The following is a 22,072-nucleotide window of genomic DNA, read 5'->3' as shown; positions in this document are numbered from 1 at the left end:
TACTAAAGTATATGTTAAGGCCATATATTTAGTTGACTTTTCTTGAAAAGATCTTCATTTTCTAAATGAAACACCACTATAAAAAGATAAATTAAGCTTACATAAGATTTCTCCTGATTATTGGGCAACCCATGTCCCAGCCACCTCTTCCCAGGTGCCCTGCTGGGAAGGGAGCTAATTTGGAGCAGGGTTCCATACAATACCCCATTCTTGTCTCTTCCTCATACATACTGTGGAAGTATAACATTGTATAAGGGAACATCCTGGATACATTGTATATGAGAGGGCATGCCAAAACATGTTACAAAGTATCTGAGGGAGCACAGGTAGGGACAGTTCGCTTTTGAATGAAGAAGCAATTAAGATAGAGCCAGCACATCTAAGAAGCAGGCATCAGAATGGAAGGTGTGAAGGGCAATTAGTTAAGTTAACTGGAAGCTGTTAAAGGAGATTGTTAAGGGTGGCAGGTAATTGAAGATACATGACTGGTCTCAGGGATCTCGAAGGGTGGTGACTAAAATCTTTTTCTTCTTTTGTCTGTAACTTCTCTGTAACTTGTTCTCCAGCAAGCTGTATAAATTAAGAGACACAAGCCCCACTCGGGGGGCTCACTTCTAAATGTATTAGCAGAGCAGCTTTGCTAATAAAACAGAGTGGTCTGATAAATTGTGAGTCTGAGTCAAACTTTGACAATACCCACAACATCCCCTAGTTCCAGAACCATGCCAGTTCTGCTGCCAAGGGTCCCTCCAAGACAGCAGAGGAGAGGGCTGAATTTGTGCCCTAGCGAAGTTTCACTGTCAAAGGCTTCCACTCTATGGCGCTGGCAATGATTTTTTGCATATGCTTAACCTTGTATGTGAATACTCCCATTAAAATCAATGGGACTGCTTGCACACTGCTTTGCAGTTCAATCAAATGTGCAAATCTTTACAGTATTAGAGGAACCTTAACGGTTATTTCTGAGCATCAAGATAGAGCCCCATCTCGCTCGTCACTGATACACATTGGTTGAATACTTCTAGAAAAATCAATAGTTTTGCTCTCAGGAAAAGATCAGAGGGAAGTCAGACAGGTTGTTCAAATCCAGACTGCTGGATTTGAAAGAATAGTACCTACCTATAGGTGAGAGGAATGGGATGTAGAGGGGGGTTTAAAAGCATTGGCCAATGTTACTTGAGTTTTTGTGGCTTGATAACAGAAGAAATAACTAAAGTTACATTAACAGAATGATTTTACACAAAAATACAAACTTTTGTTTGGTGAGTGTCCTTTAACTGGCACATGAATAACTCTAAGATGCTGCTGCCTTTTTTGTTGTTTTCTATTTGGACTATAATTTATACAGAAATAGGTGGAAAAGACACAACTTTTAAAATATTGCTTACAAACTAAAGAAAGAGAACACATCAAAATCTAAGCACAGAACTGTACTCGGTTCTCATTTGTTCATTTTCATACTAGACTTGGGATATCATGCCCCATTACTACTACTAATGTGTTTTTTATGGTGAAACTCAGTACAAAGAGAAGGAGCTTGGTTTAGTTTGTGAAAGGCACCAAATAGCCCCAAAAGAGGTGCACTTTCCTGAATGTTGTTACTTTGCATTGTGCAGCTACATGATACTGTATTATGGAGATCAATACTGTATTTACAGAAATCAAACGTAAATGAACCAACAACATCTAACTGAATACTACATAGCTTCAAAGAAGTGTTGGCTAACTCGTTTTGATTAATTATTTGACACCTACTTGAACAATGTGGATTAGCCAGCGGTACCATTCAGGATTGCCTTAGTTATCGCATTGGCTTTGAGAGACTTGGGTCTCGTTCTCCATTGTTTTCCACCTCATCTAGTTGTTTTTGCCAGTGCAAGGTGAGTATAAATGCTACCTTTCTGATTTAGTAACATTATGAACCACTTTGTACTCATTTTGCTCTGATGCAAATGACTTCACAAGATATGAGGCAGTAGAGTACTAGACCCACTGAAGTAAGGCAGGACAGCCTAATAATGTTGGTTGTCTTGAAGCAAGAGCTTTAAAGAGAATGACAAGGTCTGTCTGTGTACAGTGATCTGAATAGAAAATTCCTTTTAGATATATTGCACACAAATCCTGCCTCTTCTGCCTCTTAACTCTAAGAATGTGCAAAAAATATACACACGTAATAGGACTAAAGTATGCACTTAAGCTACTAAGCCCCATTGGGACAGATCTTCAGCTATGACAATTTCCACCAGCTGAGGATCTGCCCCGTTGACTTTCAAACAGACCTGGGGTAAAATGTTCAAAAGCACCTAAGTCCCATTTTCAAAATGATTTAATCACTTCAAGAACCCTACTCTCATTGAAAGTCGGTGAGGCTTTGGTCCTAAGTCACCTGTGCGGTTCAAAAATTTTACCCAATCTATATTCTGTCAATATACTGCCCATGTGTGACTGTCTAGCTTTTCTTCTATAAGTAATAAACAGCACAAGCTTCCTTTATTTTTGAAACACTGAATCACCCTTGGGGGAAAACAAAGAAAGCATCTATTGTCTTAAATTGCAGGGGAAACTAGTTTACAAACTCAAGCTGTTTTCTAAACCTAAATAGCAGTGTGAAGGCGTTTCAAAATCCAAATTCCTTCTGTGTTCTTCCCACTTTCCTTTAACGACAAGAAACCAGGACAGGATTACAGAGAGTAATTCTCACACTGCACTCATTGATATTAATGTTAGTTTTGCCATTGACACCATAAGTGGTACAGAGTTGGGCCCTGCATCTTTCTTTAGATATATACAACTACGTAATTGCGGGAAGTAATTTTGGTTAATTTGGTTGCCATTTACTTACTCTTTGTAATTACAAATATGGGGCCAGATCCTCAGCTGGTGTAAATCAGTGTAGCTCCAGTAATTGCAGTAGTACTGCTGTGTTGATTTACACCAGCTGAGGATCTGGCCTAAGCTGGTCTAATTTTCTTGTCAAGAAAGATTGTTGTTTATTCAAAAATTATAGAAAAAAATAAACCATTAACTGCAAAAGTTCCCAGTGCAGACCTGGCCTGAGGTCAGTGTACGGTTGCTGTGTGGAATGCATCCGATGAAGTGAGCTGTAGCTCACGACAGCTCATGCTCAAATAAATTGGTTAGTCTCTAAGGTGCCACAAGTTCTCCTGTTCTTTTTCAGTAACTATGGTATCCTTGCTTTCTGCGTGCCTGAGACAATTCTGTTGTAGCATAGGTGCTATTGTACATACTTGCTCATCTTCTTACCGTGACTATATGTATACTCAGCACAGCTCTGTCTACACATGAAAAATGAAAGTTAAAATCCTGGCTCCATTAAAGTCAATGGTAAAAGACCCATTGACTTCAATGGGGTATTATGTTCCCTAGCAGGAAGAGATTCCGGCTGGAGTTCTGTTGGAGCTGTACTGCTTCTTCTGTACCAACCTGAGTTTGTTGCTGTGTTTTTTCTGGCTCATTAATATTGATCTTTGTGTGTAGTGTGGACATCATAAGAGTAAGTAATGCTCAAGGTATAATGAGAGGAAGAGGATAGTTTTGTGGCTGCTGAAATTGCAGTTGTTTGTGAAATTGTGCATGTTCTTTCTTGGCTGAACAGTGCCTGTTCTTTGCTCTTGCTGTTGGCTGTTGCTGAGTGCTGTTGATCTTTGTCCTGCCTGCCTGGCTTAAATTCCATTGCATGTGTCCTGTGGCCCTTTTGCTTAATTCAAATCTGACAAAAACGCTGGGGCTCAATTGATTGCGTCTCTCATTTTTTTACTTCACAAATTATCAGTAGGGTGCTCCTGTTTACTGAGTTCCACAATGCAAACAGACAAACAAACAAAAAAAAGCAGATATCTACTTGATAAAATATTGTTTTTCTTTTACACAATGTGTCATAGCTTGTGGAACTCACTACCCCAATTTGTCAGTAAAACCAAGTGACTAAAGATAGTAAAGATCCAGGCAGACTGCAAAGAGCTACAAAAGGATCTCTCAAAACTGACAGACTGGGCAACAAAATGGCAGATGAAATTTAATGTTGATAAATGCAAAGTAATGCACATTGGAAGGCATAATCCCAACTATACATATAAAATGATGGGGTCTAAATTAGCTGTTACCATGCAAGAAAGAGATCTTGGTGTCATTGTGGATAGTTCTCTGAAAACATCCACTCAATGTGCAGCGGCAGTCAAAAAAGCAAACAGAATGCTGGGAATAATTAAGAAAGCGATAGATAATATGACAGAAAATATCATGCTGCCTCTATATAAATCCATAGTCCGCCCGCATCTTGAATGTTGTGTGCATCTCAAAAATACATATATTGGAATTGGAAAAGGTTCAGAAAAGGGCAAGAAAAATGATTAGGGGTATGGAACGGCTTCCGAATGAGGAGAGACTAATAAGACTGGGACTTTTCAGTTTGGAAAAGAGATGGCTAAGGGGAGATATGATTGAGGTCTATAAAATCATGACTGCTGTAGAGAAAGTAGATAAGGAAGTTTTGTTTACTACTTCTCATAATACAAGAACTAGGGGTCACCAAATGAAATTAATAAACAGCAGGTTTAAAACGAACAGAGGAAGCATTTCTTCACACAACGCACAGTCAACCTGTGGAACTCCTTTCCAGAGGATTTTGTGAAGGCCAAGACTACAACAGGGTTCAAAAAAGAGCTAGATAAACTCATGGAGGATCGGTCCCTCAATGACTATTAGCCAGGATGGGCAGGGATGGTGTCCCTAGCCTTTGTTTGCCGGAAGCTGGGAATGAGGACAGGCGATGGATTACTTGATTATTACCTGTTCTTGTTTATTCCCTCTGGGGCACCTGGCACTGGCCACTGTTGGAAGACAGGATACTGGGCTAGATGGACCTTTGGTCTGACCCAGTAGTGCCATTCTTATGTTCTTATGACTAGCAGATTCAGAAACAGAGTATGATATGGATCATAGCATCCACAACAGGTAAAATAAAAATAGAGGCTATAAACCTTCAGATTATAAGCTGACTGCCTACAGTTAGGAATTCATTGCTCCTGTGAGCATGTGATTGTGTAAGTCTCCTGTATGGAGGTTTTACTCTCCACAACATCTGATTTTGGCCACTCTTGTTAGTAGAATACTGGACTGGATAACCCACTGGTATCATATGGTATTGCAATTTCCATGTTCTCATGGTTAGAGTTCTTCTCATAAGCACAGATGCTGGGGATGCAGCAATAACCCAAAAACATGGTTTCTGCCTTCAGCACCCCTGTTATAAAAATTGTTCCTGCACCACTGCTCACAAGGAAGCCCGTGGTGAGGTCACTGGCTTTGTGTTTGCGTGCCTATTTGGTTAGCTTTGAGGAAGCAAACTTAGGGAGAAGGCGGTCAGTAAACTGGGAAAATAAATTTGCTTCTTGTCCCTCTTTGCCTATCAGTAGAATGCACTGAAAATATCAAAGGTGGTTGCTGCTATGCCACCTCTGCTTGGGATTTCACAAGCACAACATGTCAAGCGTTTTCATGCATATTTGCACGTTTGAAAGGAAAAAAGCGACATTACCCTGAAAGTTCACAGGAAAGCAACATTTTAGGGTGTTAAAATGAAATGACATGGTGAATATTTTCACAGAACCCTGTCACCACTCTGCTTACTCTAACATTTTTTTTTCTGTTCCAGTAAACAAATGGGTCAAAACAGCTTTTCCATCTGAACCTGTATTTTCACAGTAGTTTTGCATGTAACAATAGGCAGAATCATTTCTAAGCATTGTGTGAACTTCCCATAAACCATCATTTTTGGTTTTCATAAACTGTATATTAAATAAACCGTACTGATTATTAAATCCAAACCGTCAGCTAACATCTTGGAGCTGTGCTAATTTACATCAATTAAGGGTCTGGTCCAAAGGGTGAATTGTCACAGGAAAGTGACTACATATGTTTAAATACCATTTGATTTAAAAAGAAGTGAGTAGGGATAATTATGTAACAGATTTCATTTTGCAATACATCTATTACAATTATTAAACCTATCTGTATTGAGTCATGCATGTACGTATGTAGATCATGAACACATAAGTGGATCATGCTGGCAGTGGAAGAGTTAGTGACGACTTCATTGGAATTCAGTGCACCCAGTTTTCTTTTTAACAATAAAAAATGCCAACCTTCCTTAATATTTTATAGTCCTTTATGAGCTTTGTTAATAAACTGAAGGAGAGAATAACATATAACCAGTGGTATACTGTCAATAAAATTTAAGAGAATTATTTAAGCAAATTCACTGAGCCAGCACACAAATTGGAGTATTTTATCTGAATTGATTAAAGGAAATGTATTTGCTTCCCAGGGTTATTTTTTTCCATTGCTGCAACTCAATTAATCTAAGTCTATGTGTATATATTAGTACTCAAATAGAATCATTTTATTACTGAGTTTTTAATAATGCAAAGTTACCATTGGAAGCAATGTTAACATTGACATAAATCAAGATACAACTAGTCCTATTGCTAAAATAAAACAGTGTTGTCAACATATTGTCATTGTTTAAATTATGTAAAATAAAATTAAGTAATTGGCATAATAATAGAACTTGCTAACTGTAACTCTTCCTGGCATTTGTTCTTTTGCTGATAACGAAATAACCAACAAATGAACAGTCGAGAATCAGGTGTGAAGCCATAATGGTTGCCAATAAAAAAGTAATCAAAAATAAGCAGCGTGATTTAAGACTGGCAAGTAGAGTATTGCCTTCATGAGAGAGAAAGTGAGGAGAAATCAGCCATTAGGGAAAGAAAATCAGCTGGTGAATCTGGATTCGTACTTAGAGTTTGGAGGTGAGAAGTACTCAAAGTGGAAAAGAAGGGAAAGAACAGAATTGGCACTAGGGCTCAGAGGAGAAACTTAATTGATATCCATGAAAAGCTGAACAGTGTTAAGTTTAGGGGAGAGTTTAAAATTTTGTTGTGGTTGATAGGAAAAATTCCATATGGTGGGATACAATCTAATTAGGATGAAACATCCTACCCCCACCCCCAGCCACCACCTCAGCTGTCAGCTTTGTTATGAAAAATGACTTCCACCCAAGCCTGGTGAGTTTTAAAGTGCTTGCTTGCAGGGTAATCACAGCAGGAGGTTAAAGGGGCTATTATGCTGACAGCTGCTGGAGGTTTTATGAGCCTATAGAATGTCAATTGTTTGGTTTTACATTAAATAAAAATGAAATGATAAACAAACAATACATTGTATCAAATTTAAAAAAATCAGGATTCTATATTTCGAAGATATTTGTAAGTCAAATTAAGGCCCTGATTCCGGAGGCCATTCTTTATTCAGGAAAGTGTTTAAGCACATTTTCCAGTCCTAGTGAAATCAATGGATTTTAAACATGATTAAATTTAAGCACATGCTTAAATGCTTTCCTGAATGTTGGCCCAAATCACCAAGTTTTTGATTCAGCAATCAAGAAGCATTTTTATAAACTTATAAAAATCTAACTCACCTAATGGATTGTTTATAGAGATTCTAAGAATATCATTGATTTAGAAGCTCATTTCCGGAAACAGGATCTTTACATGAAATCTAGATCTAGATCCTTCATTCCAACTGAGCTATGCTTCTTGCAGGATTTGGAGGAGTGGTACATGGACAAGGTAGAGGTAAGGCATGTTTTTGCTCCCCGATCCAGTCGCCAATTTAAATAAAAGCAGCCTTTGGGCTGTTCTAACTTCAATTTAGTTTCCCACTGGGGAAATCACTGGGAATCACTGGATACTGAGGGGGACAAGAATGGGAATAGTATTGGCATGACCGCAGTGCTCCCACACTCAGGGGTTCTCCTACATTGGAGCAATCTTCAGGGAGACAGATCTGGCTCAAACTATTTTCCTTTATAACACTAGTCAATGCTATCTCAAAAGAGTTAAGTTAAAATATTTTAGCTGGCTGTTTATCACTCCTATGTATTCAACAAGTGTTCCAAAGACTAGGCCTGATTCTGCATTGTCTTATGCACTGTATAGTCCTTTACTGCTGTGCAAATTTGGTGCAGAGTAATACCATTCTGATTCAATAAATGGCCATATAAGGTGGAAGTCAGGAGTATCAGGCCCTTTGTTTTACCTTTCCTCTGCATTCTCTGTAGACTAAATATTTCATTGGGGCTCCATGTGGGCATAAAGATCCACCTGCATAGATTAGCGTGATCACAATTTGGCCTAATTTTGATCTTGCACAAGTCCTACCCTGGTCTCAATGGAATTACACTGGTATAAGGGAGAGCAGAACCAGGTGAATTGCAACAAAAAGCATTCAGAGTATAACTGCAATAACACCATCATCAGTGGGCTTTATTTACCCCACCCATTAAAAATGTATGGCTTGATTATATGTTATAGAAGTGTAATAATTAAGATAACATTTACATCATCACTGTCAGATATTCTTTCCACAACTTCTTTCCTTCTAGTTCCCTCTGGGGAGACTCTAGGACAGTGGCTCTCAACCTTTCCAGACTACTGTACCCCTTTCAGAGTCTGATTTGTCTTGCATACCCCAAGTTTCACCTCACTTAAAAACTATTTGCTAGCAAAATCAGACATAAAAATACAAAAGTGTCACAGCACACTATTACTGACAAATTGCTTACTTTCTCATTTTTATGTATCATTATAAAATAAATCAATTGGAATATAAATACTGTACTTACATTTCGGTGTATAGTATATAGAGCAGTATAAACAAGTCATTGTCCGTATGAAATTATAGTTTGCACTGCTTTTATATAGCCTGTTGTAAAACTAGGCAAACATCTAGATGAGTTGATCTTCTACCCCCTAGAAGACCACTGCATGCCCCAAGGGATAGGCGTACCCTTGGTTGAGAACCACTGCTCTAGGATCCCTTTTTCTCCTCTAGCCTTACTCTCAAACCTGAAAATATTCTGTGCAGCAGGTTGAATTGACTGCTTGAGAACAGAACAAAGTGGTGTTCCCGCTTTCTAATCTTCCCTGCGGCTGTCTGCAAGAACAAGGGAATTGGAGCTAACTTGTCATTTTACTTGCCAAGTTAAGAACTCTTTGTAGAATAGAAACAAGCATCAAGTTATGGATAGTATATGATTTATGCTGCTACAACTTTATTCTGCTTCCCTCAATTTTTCCTGCCACTTCCTCTTTTAGTCATCATAAAGCCATAAACCATTCTCTTATACTTGTTTACTTAACTAAATAGGGAAATGTGTTCACCAAGTTCAGCTTTCCCCTCAGAAACTCCATATTAAAGCATGGGTTGTTTCTTTAAAAAAGAAGGAGGGGGGCTAAATTATGTAATAACTTAAACTATCTTAGGAGAGCTGTTTAGCAAAGAGAAAAGGAGTACTTGTGGCACCTTAGAGACTAACCAATTTATTTGAGCATGAGCTTTCGTGAGCTACAGCTCACTTCATCAGATGTTTACCGTGGAAACTGCAGCAGACTTTATATACACACAGAGAATATGAAACAATACCTCCTCCCACCCCACTGTCCTGCTGGTAATAGCTTATCTAAAGTGATCAACAGGTGGGCCATTTCCAGCACAAATCCAGGTTTTCTCACCCTCCACCCCCCACACAAATTCACTCTCCTGCTGGTGCTAGCCCATCCAAAGTGACAACTCTTTACATAATCAAGTAGGGCTATTTCCTGCATAGATCAAGGTTTTCTCACATCCCCCCCACCCCCATACACACACAAACTCACTCTCCTGCTGGTAATAGCTCATCTAAACTGACCACTCTCCAAGTTTAAATCCAAGTTAAACCAGAACATCGGGGGGGGGGGGTAGGAAAAAACAAGAAGAAACAGGCTACCTTGCATAATGACTTAGCCACTCCCAGTCTCTATTTAAGCCTAAATTAATAGTATCCAGTTTGCAAATGAATTCCAATTCAGCAGTTTCTCGCTGGAGTCTGGATTTGAAGTTTTTTTGTTTTAAGATAGCGACCTTCATGTCTGTGATTGCGTGACCAGAGAGATTGAAGTGTTCTCCGACTGGTTTATGAATGTTATAATTCTTGACATCTGATTTGTGTCCATTTATTCTTTTACGTAGAGACTGTCCAGTTTGACCAATGTACATGGCAGAGGGGCATTGCTGGCACATGATGGCATATATCACATTGGTGGATGTGCAGGTGAACGAGCCTCTGATAGTGTGGCTGATGTTATTAGGCCCTGTGATGGTGTCCCCTGAATAGATATGTGGGCACAATTGGCAACGGGCTTTGTTGCAAGGATAAGTTCCTGGGTTAGTGGTTCTGTTGTGTGGTATGTGGTTGTTGGTGAGTATTTGCTTCAGATTGCGGGGCTGTCTGTAGGCAAGGACTGGCCTGTCTCCCAAGACTTGTGAGAGTGTTGGGTCATCCTTTAGGATAGGTTGTAGATCCTTAATAATGCGTTGGAGGGGTTTTAGTTGGGGGCTGAAGGTGACCGCTAGTGGCGTTCTGTTGTTTTCTTTGTTAGGCCTGTCCTGTAGTAGGTAACTTCTGGGAACTCTTCTGGCTCTATCAATCTGTTTCTTTACTTCTGCAGGTGGGTATTGTAGTTGTAAGAAAGCTTGACAGAGATCTTGTAGGTGTTTGTCTCTGTCTGAGGGGTTGGAGCAAATGCGGTTGTATCGCAGAGCTTGGCTGTAGACGATGGATCGTGTGGTGTGGTCAGGGTGAAAGCTGGAGGCATGCAGGTAGGAATAGCGGTCAGTAGGTTTCCGGTATAGGGTGGTGTTTATGTGGCCATTGTTTATTAGCACTGTAGTGTCCAGGAAGTGGATCTCTTGTGTGGACTGGACCAGGCTGAGGTTGGTGGTGGGATGGAAATTGTTGAAATCGTGGTGGAATTCCTCAAGGGCTTCTTTTCCATGGGTCCAGATGATGAAGATGTCATCAATATAGCGCAAGTAGAGTAGGGGCTTTAGGGGACGAGAGCTGAGGAAGCGTTGTAATAACATCATATCTAATAACATCAGCCACACTATCAGAGGCTCGTTCACCTGCACATCCACCAATGTGATATATGCCATCATGTGCCAGCAATGCCCCTCTGCCATGTACATTGGTCAAACTGGACAGTCTCTACGTAAAAGAATAAATGGACACAAATCAGATGTCAAGAATTATAACATTCATAAACCAGTCGGAGAACACTTCAATCTCTCTGGTCACGCAATCACAGACATGAAGGTCGCTATCTTAAAACAAAAAAACTTCAAATCCAGACTCCAGCGAGAAACTGCTGAATTGGAATTCATTTGCAAACTGGATACTATTAATTTAGGCTTAAATAGAGACTGGGAGTGGCTAAGTCATTATGCAAGGTAGCCTGTTTCTTCTTGTTTTTTCCTACCCCCCCCCCCCGATGTTCTGGTTTAACTTGGATTTAAACTTGGAGAGTGGTCAGTTTAGATGAGCTATTACCAGCAGGAGAGTGAGTTTGTGTGTGTATGGGGGTGGGGGGGATGTGAGAAAACCTGGATCTATGCAGGAAATAGCCCTACTTGATTATGTAAAGAGTTGTCACTTTGGATGGGCTAGCACCAGCAGGAGAGTGAATTTGTGTGGGGGGTGGAGGGTGAGAAAACCTGGATTTGTGCTGGAAATGGCCCACCTGTTGATCACTTTAGATAAGCTATTACCAGCAGGACAGTGGGGTGGGAGGAGGTATTGTTTCATATTCTCTGTGTGTATATAAAGTCTGCTGCAGTTTCCACGGTAAACATCTGATGAAGTGAGCTGTAGCTCACGAAAGCTCATGCTCAAATAAATTGGTTAGTCTCTAAGGTGCCACAAGTACTCCTTTTCTTTTTGCGAATACAGACTAACATGGCTGTTCCTCTGAAACCTGTTTAGCAAAGAGTTATACAGTGGCTTTTCCAGAATTCTAGGATGTCCTGGCTCTGGTTGCTAAAATGATGCTAGGATTATAACTCTAATGGGGATAGCAAGGATTTAGTACTTGCAAAGCTATTTGCATATGCATGATGTAGGAGAAGTCTGAGGCAGGATCCATGTGTGGTTATAAGTCCCCATGCCACCTAGGAGTTTTATTTTAGAAACTCTTGAGTGGAAGCTATTGTGGATCCTGAATGAATAAACTGTTTTATTTGACTCATTTGAACAGTAATGACAAAATTCAACAAAGTATTTAAGAAAGTTACAGGGGAATACAATAATTATATCTGGGGAAACAATACATGTGAACATATGGGATGGATGTAAGAATGCATTTGAGTATGGAAATGTGGCATGTTGCTTCCCTCACCCACCAGTGGTATCCATTCATGTACTTTATGTGGTACAGAAATTTGTGAAGACCATGATTTTTATGGAGATACCATACATGAGCAAGGACTGCTGCTTCATTTGTGGTTTGCTACAGTGGTGATAAATGTTGCATTATTTTTCACACACTCCCCTTTTGCATCCAGGTGTATTGATTTGCTTATCACCCACAAACGTTTCTATGAATGTCCTGCTTTCCTCTAAGCTCATGTCTGTCTGTCACCTAATGAGACTGAAAAACAGATGTGGGTAATCACACATTGGGGTCCGATGTACCATAGTTATTTACCTATTTACCTATTTGTAGAATAAGAAATCATGGCATCATCTTAGATGCCACTGAGAGTAAAAGGTTGATTTAAAAGAGGCAAGCACTGCACAGTCTCCTTCTTGCCCTGTTCAGTTGCACACATTCTTATTCTTTGTCTCTCTCTCTCTTTGACTCCCACGTCTGAGTTCTGCTGTGAAGTGAAGTGAAATGAAATGAAGAGATGTTTTTTGAGTATTTAGTAAAGTGACTTGTTGAAGATGAAACTATAATGCTAGGTCAGTCATTCCTGTAGTTCTATGATTCTACACAGTTTGGCAGGTGGAGACTGGTTTTAAACAGATACAGTTTGCTTTGTGCCACAAAAAGTGGAAACTTTTCTCTGTCGCATAAAATATGTGTGATGGAAATTATTACCAATTCATAAAATAATTCAAGAATAGTGACACGTGGTATGACAAATGATTGTGTCTACAATTCACCACTTCTATAGCGTAATGGGGGAGGTGTACAATTCCAGTACACTGTTATGTCTGGACAATTGATTCATCACACTATCTAACTGGAAACTAGACTTTTAAAGGTGGTCATCTGTTTAACTTCTTGTAACCTTTATGTTGAAATGTTCCCAATTAATATTAAAGTTTTAAAGATAAGGGTGTAATAAAACCCAACTAAGTTTTCAGGTTTGTGCCTTTAGGTTGGATACAGAAAACTTATTTAGTAGAGGACCACTAGGTGACATTATGAATAATAGAACCAAATTTTATTAAAAAGAAAAAGGATTAATTTAGCAAACAGGCTTGCAATTTCCACATACACAATTATACTTACACTCAAAGATGAAATAATGCATCAACGGGTGATCAGTCTACTGATGAGAGTGAAGTACAGCCTTATAACCCTGGAACCTACCTTTGGATGTTAATTGGAGTTCTCCTGCAATTTAGCAAAACTACTCCTTTTATAATCCATTATAATATTAATTAATATTAAACTTTCCTCTACCATAATTATCTTTCCACCACCTTCTTATTGGCTCTTTACATTACACACTATTTAAATTAACATTTGTCTCCATGTCCTTCCCATAATTATCAATATAGATAGCATTTGAATAGAACATTCACATATCTCAAAAACACTTATTATAAACCTTGCTTAAGCCATTTATAACCAAAACCTAACCGTAACCTAACCCTGGATCACATGCTTGCTAGCTCTTACTTTCCCATAAGACACTGTCTCCGATTTATCTTTGACTTTTCTCACATTGTCAACTTCAATTTCCCATATTCCTCTACACTTACGTTTGGAGTCTAAGTTAACTTAATTTCTTCTTATTTCTTAACCCAAACCATCCTCCAGGCTACTTCTGGTCTTCCAATAGGAAGATGCCAATTTCTCCTATCACATTTCTAAAAAGTCACGGGAAAGGCCAAATCAATATTGGTTTCTCACTATTAATAATATTTTACTGAAATTACTTTTCACAAACTATAGTGCATTTTTCTAAAGTCCTTCCTACATCCCACTGGACCATTCACTACATCTAGCTCAGATCCCTGTGGCATTACTCAACTGTTTTTCTGAACTCCAGCACGTTATCTATCCATGTTGCTCTGGAAATCTTATGTTGCATAACCCAGACCATTTTCTGGCTGCTGCTTCTCAGTAATCTGGAATCAATCTAATTTATTTAGATATATTTCAGTATTACTTTTCCATCCCTAACTAACATATCATTATTGAAGGTATCATATGCAGATACTGTAGGCATTCAACATGATGGCATCATACCTGATGCTGACAGCTGTGCATGTCTGTGCAGCATTCGTAGTGACATATGCACAATTCCTACCTAGGCTGCTAATCAATTAGTCTAATGAGGAAAGTGTACAATTCCCAGTGCACAAATCATTGAGAAGTTCACTATAGTCCCCATCTTTTGGTTGCTTCTTGTTAACACTATGCTTTCCATATATTCCAAACACTTCCCTATTTCCATATAGATGTTGGTTTTTCGTGTGTGATGTGATGTGATCTACTGTATAGTTAAAGCAGTGCCACACTAGGAGGAGTTGGTACAGTTACACTTCTATAGTGCCTTATACCACTAGATCTTATTTCTGAACGGGAAGTAAAATGAACTATACCAATTTATAAGCACCCCCAACTGAAACCGTGGTAGACCAAACCACTTAAATAATAAATTAGTATAGCTCTTTATTACAAAAGAATTATCTAGCTGTCTCAAAGCACTTTACCAAAAACCAAATCAAACCCCTTCACTTCCAGTATTGCATGGATTCCCACACACTGTGCCTCCCTGCTGCCACACAATAGGCATCTGCCTCCAACATCCCTCTTCCAAACCTACAAAGGAATCCCACCTTCATTGATTATACTGTACAGCTTTAGCAAGTAATCAGATGAGGGTTTCAAATCTTGTATGTTCTGGAGCTTCTCTGCATTTGAACTATCCCAGAATGCCCTGCACATTTCTGGTCCCCCCAAAAAACTGAGAATACTGAAGACTGATTTGAAGTAAACACTGAGCCCAGAAGAGGCTGTCCCGCCCCCCCCCCCCCCCCCCACACACACACTGCTCCTTGGACATTCCTGTTAACTGCTGGAAATGGCCCACCTTGATTATCACTACAAAAGGTTTTCCTCCCCCCCCCCAAACTTCATGGTCTGTATTCTGTCAGCATGGTCCTCATTAAGGTTCAGATGCTGTTCTTCTTACCATCTAATTCTGCTAGTTATTGTTTCATTCCATTCAGGAGCTCTGACCAAAATATAACAGCTCTTGTGGTTCAGAAAAGCACACACTTAAATGAACATAAAACAACATTTGGTTCTCTTTGGATCCACGTCTGGGCTCGCTTTTGCTTCCCATGCCAAACAAATGCCCCATGGGAATATCTCTGTAGATATTACCAAAGCCTCCCTTCTGTTGTATACACTTCATCCTTTCTGAAATAAAACAGTTATTAATAACTCTGTAAGTGATAAATTATTGTGTGAAGGGTTCCATGTATTGTTTGACATGTATGTAATTTTGTTAATTAGACACAGAAATAATCTGAAAGATAAAAGTGAGTAAGTGCCACATACACCCTAAAAGATTAATCAAATTAGCTATGTGTAGTCCAGGGGAAAGAATGCCTAGGATATCTCTTCATGTTTCTAAAAGTATGTACAAAACCCCTATTTTTCTGTGGAGTGCTATGATTTATCTACCTAAGTCTTTATAACTCATCCATCATGGTGGTATCTGAGAACTATGATTTTCTGCTGTTGGAAATTCCCATTTTGCTTTGCTTTTGTTTAGTTTTCCTTAAAAGCTAAGCTATCTTTTCACTAATAAACATTGTGGAGCTTGAACTATGTGCATATCTGAATATCAGTACTGAAGTAATAATGGTGTATCAGACTCCACCAGACATATGTTAGTGATGGTTTCATGTTTTGCTCATATTTGCTGGGTTAAGGTTTACTCTAAATACTGTTCTTTAAGTTGAAAACTATTCTTGCCAGTTTGAAACCATTTCCAAACTGGAAAATAAACCTTTTTGATTTTGGACTGACCCAGAACCTAAACTGTAGCACTGTGTTTGTAGCATGAGATTGGAGTCTTCCCCCATACTCAACCCCCAAATTTGAAAGGATGCAGATCTCAAAAACACTTCTTTTCAATGGTGGGGTTTTCAAAAGTCAATGAGAGTAAGGTGCCTAACTTAAGTAAACATTTTTGAAAATCCCACCTTAAGATTCTAGTTTTACCCCCATCTGCTGTCTGTAGTATACAGTAAGCTCATACCAAGACTTTATGAATCTTTTCTTATTTCATGTGGTTGCATGAAAATGAGGGGAAGGAGAGTGTGTTTGGGTTGAGGGGAACAGGGGATTTTCAAGCCTGAGTACATCATAGCGTTCACTAATAGCTATTGTCCAACCACCTGGCCTATTGGCAGACTTTCTCATCTCTGATTTTATATTGTCAATGTCATCATACAGTAGGCCATCTTAGGCCTCAATCTTACATGTATGTTTAACTTTTAGGCACATACATTTTATGCAATCAGTAGGAGTGCTCATGGATTTTATGTTAAGCACTTAGATAGTTGTTTCCAGGACTGAGACTTTCACATACGGTTTTTGGAACATAACATAATACTCACAGGTTGCAGTGCGTAGGCATAGAGACATATTAGGGAAAGTCACCTTGCCTCTTAAGATGTTCCAGTATTTCTCTGTACTAATATTTTTCAAAGTAATACTATTTCAGAAGAGAGAATATTTAAAATATGGAATTGTATCTCCTCTATCCAATCTGCTCAATAAAATTAATTTAAATATAATGTAATATGACTATTAATTCAAATAATCTATGTCCTATTGTACTTATCAGGTTGAATAAAGACCCCAATATAAGATTTTGCTACAGCAGAAGAGAGGAGAACCACAGTTTTTGCATTGTTTGCAATCTTATGGATGGTTTGAATGTTGTTCCTTAGCTTTGTATATTGTCAGCAGTGCCTCCTGAACATCATCGGCAGTCAACAGACAGCTAGGAGTCAACTCTCTAGTGTTCTCTTCAGGCCCTTCAGAATCCTCTCCTGGCTCATTTACTTTCAGACAGCCGCAACCTGTAAATTGACTACATCCCAGTATCGGTGTGGTTCAGCTAAGAGTACTGGAGGGTTGTTGCTTTCTCAGCAGTAGGATCCCTTTTTATTTTGATGTGTTTGCTCTTTAGATAAAAAGGAAGAACAGTTTTCCTGTGAGCAAATGGTAGTGAAAATAAGTACAAAAGACTCAGCATTGTTCAGGTTAATTATGCCTGGTTTATAACCATAAGGTGTGAATTAATTAGTGCTGAGCCAGCCTGACACCACTTACTAGCAAAACACCAATAGCAGTTCCTGAATTGAACAAGGATAAGAGTGCCTGATTTAATACAAAGTGTTAAGTTTGGGTCATTAATTGGTCTAATTTAACCTACTGTTCAATTTAAAGGTCTCCTACTTTAGTGGAGTGCAATGTAAAAATCAGACATAGATAATTAACTCACTAGTGCATTTCTGCATTGAAGCTCATCTTCTAAGTTTTAGCCTAGTGTTCTCCCAGCAGATGTTCAGTTTATTCATTAGAACAGCCTCAGGGTGATCCATGTCTTTATATAGTAGCACTGGGGCCAGCATTTTAAATCTGAGTACCTAATATTAGGCTCCTAAATCAATATGTAGACCTCTGAATAAAAATGGCCTTTTTTTCAGAGGCTCTGAGCATCCATTCCTTCCACTGATGTCATTGGGAGAAATCAGCATTTAATGACCGGAAGGCCACTCTTCTCTAAATGACTGAATACCACTTTCCTGTAGGTACCTAACTGTAGGCACCTTAGTATGAAAATGTTGGCCAAAGTCCTTATGTGCCACTGTAATGAGGAAGAGGCACTGAAGCCAGCAAAAGAAGCTGTGGGCCCAAGAATGAATGAGAACAGTGTTTCAATATGATGATTATATATTGATATAGTTCTCTGTACAGTCCTTAAATTTCACTATAATAGGAATCACATATATGGCTGTGTACATATTTTGTGTTATCTATTTTACAAAAAATAATTTTTCAGTATAATGGAATGTAATATATTGGGGAAATATCTTGAGATGTATTCTATTTACATAAGTGATTATATTTCAAAGACTTGAAAAAGCCTAAATATTTTAAGAGCTTAGATATGATTCATAAGTGCATTGAGTGGCTGCTTTGAGGCAGTTTTGAAGCCAATTAGATTGCTCTGCAAGCATTACAATATTTGTCTCTCTTGGAAAGATGAGGTTAAGGGAAGGTATTAACTTTAATTAAGTAATATAATGACTCACTATATAACTATAAAGAGTGCAGGAAGCATTTCTCAGAAATTCCTTTTTGCTCAGTATTACAAATGTTAGAAAAACAAACCCACAAAGTATTGTGTGTGTGTGTGTTGAGGGGAAAAAATATGTTGCTTTCATTTCAGGCAAAGCACAAGGGGCAAATAAAATGGTCTTTACTGCCAGATATTTTTGTGAGGGTGGCTTTTTTGTCGTTTTTCACCTTTTTATATGAGTATAACATGAAAACCTGACCGTGTATCTAGAAAGTTCTGTTAACAAGAAGCAAATGCAGAAACCAGTAGCAATTAGGCAACACTTGATGTAATCCCTTTATTTGACTTTGTATGTTTCAGCATATCACTTAGAAATTAGTGGGGATGGGAAGAAATAGTAACTTTAACTGTTAAGGCCAGCCCTGGGGCACACTCAGGGACCAAAGGGATTCATATAGAACCTAGTATGCTGAAAGAAGGTTATATGGACTACAGAGAAAAGGAAATAGGTAACCATGGCATATTATAACCATAAAGCCACAGATGAATGGCTATAAAGCAGCTGAGCATCTGTCCCCAAGTGTTTTGCGCTCTCTTAAAAGTATCAGGGAGGATGATCTTCTACTGTGTTTACTGGTTTCTGATGTGATGTAACATGTTGGCAAATAAAAGAAGAGAGAAATGATTTTATGTACTTTAACCACTCAGTTGCTTCTGGTGCTAACTATGAATGGAGATTCTGATACTCCCTGTTTTTAAACAAGTATACTCAAAACAAAAGTTAAAAGCACCTCTCAGATTCAAAATGGAAACATTCCAGGACACACACTCCTCACTTGAGGATAGGCTTGAAATGGTGATCTCCAAAATTAATAAAATATCTGGTTGCTTAGGTTGTGGTCTAGTGTATGTAGGTATGACTCTTATTTGGATATTTAATTGGAAGTAATGTAATGCTAAACAATCTGCAGTACTAGTGGGGAAACAAGGCTTGATTGAAAAATCAGGTGCAGATATACAAAATTTTGTGGAATTGTTCCTATAACCAGGGCTAGACCTCGACATCTGCCAAATATATGAATACAGAGGTTCCTGTGCCTTCTGGGACCCCTTCCTTGAATGCATCTACAAACACCTTTGGTTGTAATTTCCCCAATCCACTTCCTGAGGGTCGTAACAACCATGCTCTCCTCTGAGGCTGGCTAGTGTTGAGCAGGGAAGGAGAATGTGGTCCTGATTCTTCTCAGCTCCTTTGGGTTGATTGGCGCCCACATGAGTACTGGCTGGAGAGTACAGGTACTGAGACGGTGCATGAGATGGCGGTTAGAGAGGTGAGCAGAGAGATGGGTGGTGATGTGATTTTTGCATGTTATTCATAGTATCATTTTGATATGCACAATTCAAGCAAGAAATTCTGCAGGATTTAGAATCTTTTCTCACACCATTTGAAATAAATGACACTACTTATTGATTCCAATGGAAGCAGGATTGGGCACCTCCCACATGCGCCTCTGCCCTCAAAATCCCCTCAAGATCTGGCACTGTTTTTGTACATTAAGGTTGTTCTGCAATCCTTAGTCATATTGTTCGACCCTGAGCCCATTCAAGCCAGTGGCATACGTCTCAGTGGTACCTATTAAGTCAGTAAGAATATCAGTGAAGTAAGGGACTACTATTGGCTGAGAATAAGAATGGCAGATGCTGGCCCCGAGTAGAATGATCTTATAGTGTGATCCTATGACAGTGGTAACATCTTGTGTATCCCCAGACTATATGCAGTAGTATGGTTTATGGTTCAAAGACTAGTAAGATCATAAGGTTTGATAACTGTGCTGGCCCTTCTGAACGTCCTACTCCAATTCATAATTTAAATAATATTTTGCAAAAAAAAGAATCTGTGTCAAGTTTTAGTACAATTTAAATGAACAAGTTATAAGTGCCTTAAAAATGGGGATTGTAATAGAAATGCAGACAGACCCCTAAATAGAGCAGCAGGAATAGTCACCTCTATAATAGAAAATGTCTAATATCATGCATACATTTTTCAGGGAAATTACACTGCAGAAGTTACCAGATGGCGCATTAGTTATATACAGTTTTCTACTGAATTAAGATTGGGGGAGCCCACGAGAGAATCTGTTAAATGAGGCTTCCTGTACATAAACCATGAAATCTAAAGAAGTAAGCAAAAATACTCTTGTTGAGGGAATAGTTACAGTAGTAGTAAAGTAAGTAATGGAACACTAAGGGCCTGATTTTCAAAACATGATCATTAACAGAATCTTGTTAACATGCTGTTTCCAAGATGATAGTAAATGGTGTTGAAAAATTACTGTTTTTTGCTTTAAAACAGACACATACAGAATACAAAAATCTCTGTTTAGTGATCAGCTGGGTCTGTTAAAAATTGTTTTGCACCTTTAGTGTCTAAAGCTTCTCTATGCCACCCTTTATTGACAAGTATAATAATCAAATGCCATCCTTATTTAACTAGTTCTTTTGGTACTGAGTAAACCTGCCACAATCTCTCTTTCAATGGCAAGTTAGATTAACAGACAAAATTTGTGGTGGAAGAGCATACAAGCAATGAATAATTTTGGCAGTTGATTAAATGCTTTGATAACTGCAAAAGAAGTTTGTGAGCATATTGCTTTGCTATAAATATTATTCATATAACGCAGCAAGAAAGCAGAAGATAAGGAAATATAATGCTGTTTCTTGCTGTGGGAGTTTACTACCACTGATGGGACTGATAGGGGACCGTGAGGGTGTGAAGGGCTCGCTGTTGGGGTACAAACAAACCTCTCGATTGCTCTCCCAAATCTCAGCATTATTTTTGATAAGTAAGTTACTACTGTTATGGTTGTGAAGCATACTTTCTGAGGTTAGTGTAACCAATGTAGCAATGAGTTCTCAGAGAATCTGAAACAATAGCTCCGTCAATGCGCAATTTGTTTTAATAGGTGTTAACGCAGACACCGATAATACTTTCAATATCAGCATTGATAACTATTTCAGCACTCATTAAAGCATAAGCGATTTATGCTAGAAAATTTAGTTGACTTAACTCTGTTGCTCAGAGGGGTGAAAAATCCACATCATTGAGTGGTGTAGTCAAGCCAACTAACCCCCAGTGTAGGCAGTGCTAGGTCAATGGAAGAATTCTTCCATGACCTCGCTCCTGCTTCTCAGGGAGGTGGATTACCTATGCTGACAGGAGGACCTCTCCCATCGGTATATGTAGTGTCTATGCTGAAGCACCACAGCTGTAGCGTTTTAAGTGTAGACATACCCTGAGAAAGGAGGGGACAAGCTTGTGTGTGTGTGTGTGGCGGGGTGGGACGGGGAGAGGAGGGATTGTTTTCACTTTCCTGAAGAGGAGTTCAGCTTTCAAAATATTGGGGAACACTATCCAAAAGTGTATCAGACAGAGTTTTCCAGAAGTGTAATAGAAGAATTTCAGAGTATGCAGATAATTTACACACACAAATGGCAACGATTTCAAATCAGCCGCGCTCTGAACTTTTGGAGAGTGAAGCTGCTCCTTCTCCTTCCGGTGGATCTGTCTGTATGTGTATCCTGTGCCTGGGTACCTCCATGACCGCAGTGC

At 38.9% G+C, this 22,072-nt stretch overlaps 1 long non-coding RNA gene across 1 annotated transcript in view; it reads left to right on the top strand.

The window, feature by feature from the left end:
• Positions 1–22,072, top strand: part of LOC142068560 (uncharacterized) — a 469,584-nt gene that overhangs the window by 87,087 nt on the left and 360,425 nt on the right. The gene's annotated exons all lie outside the window — the stretch shown is intronic.

This window comes from Caretta caretta, chromosome 11, assembly GCF_965140235.1.
Source record: "Caretta caretta isolate rCarCar2 chromosome 11, rCarCar1.hap1, whole genome shotgun sequence".
Taxonomy (NCBI): Eukaryota; Metazoa; Chordata; order Testudines; family Cheloniidae; genus Caretta; species Caretta caretta.
This window is presented reverse-complemented; position numbering and strand designations above follow the sequence as displayed.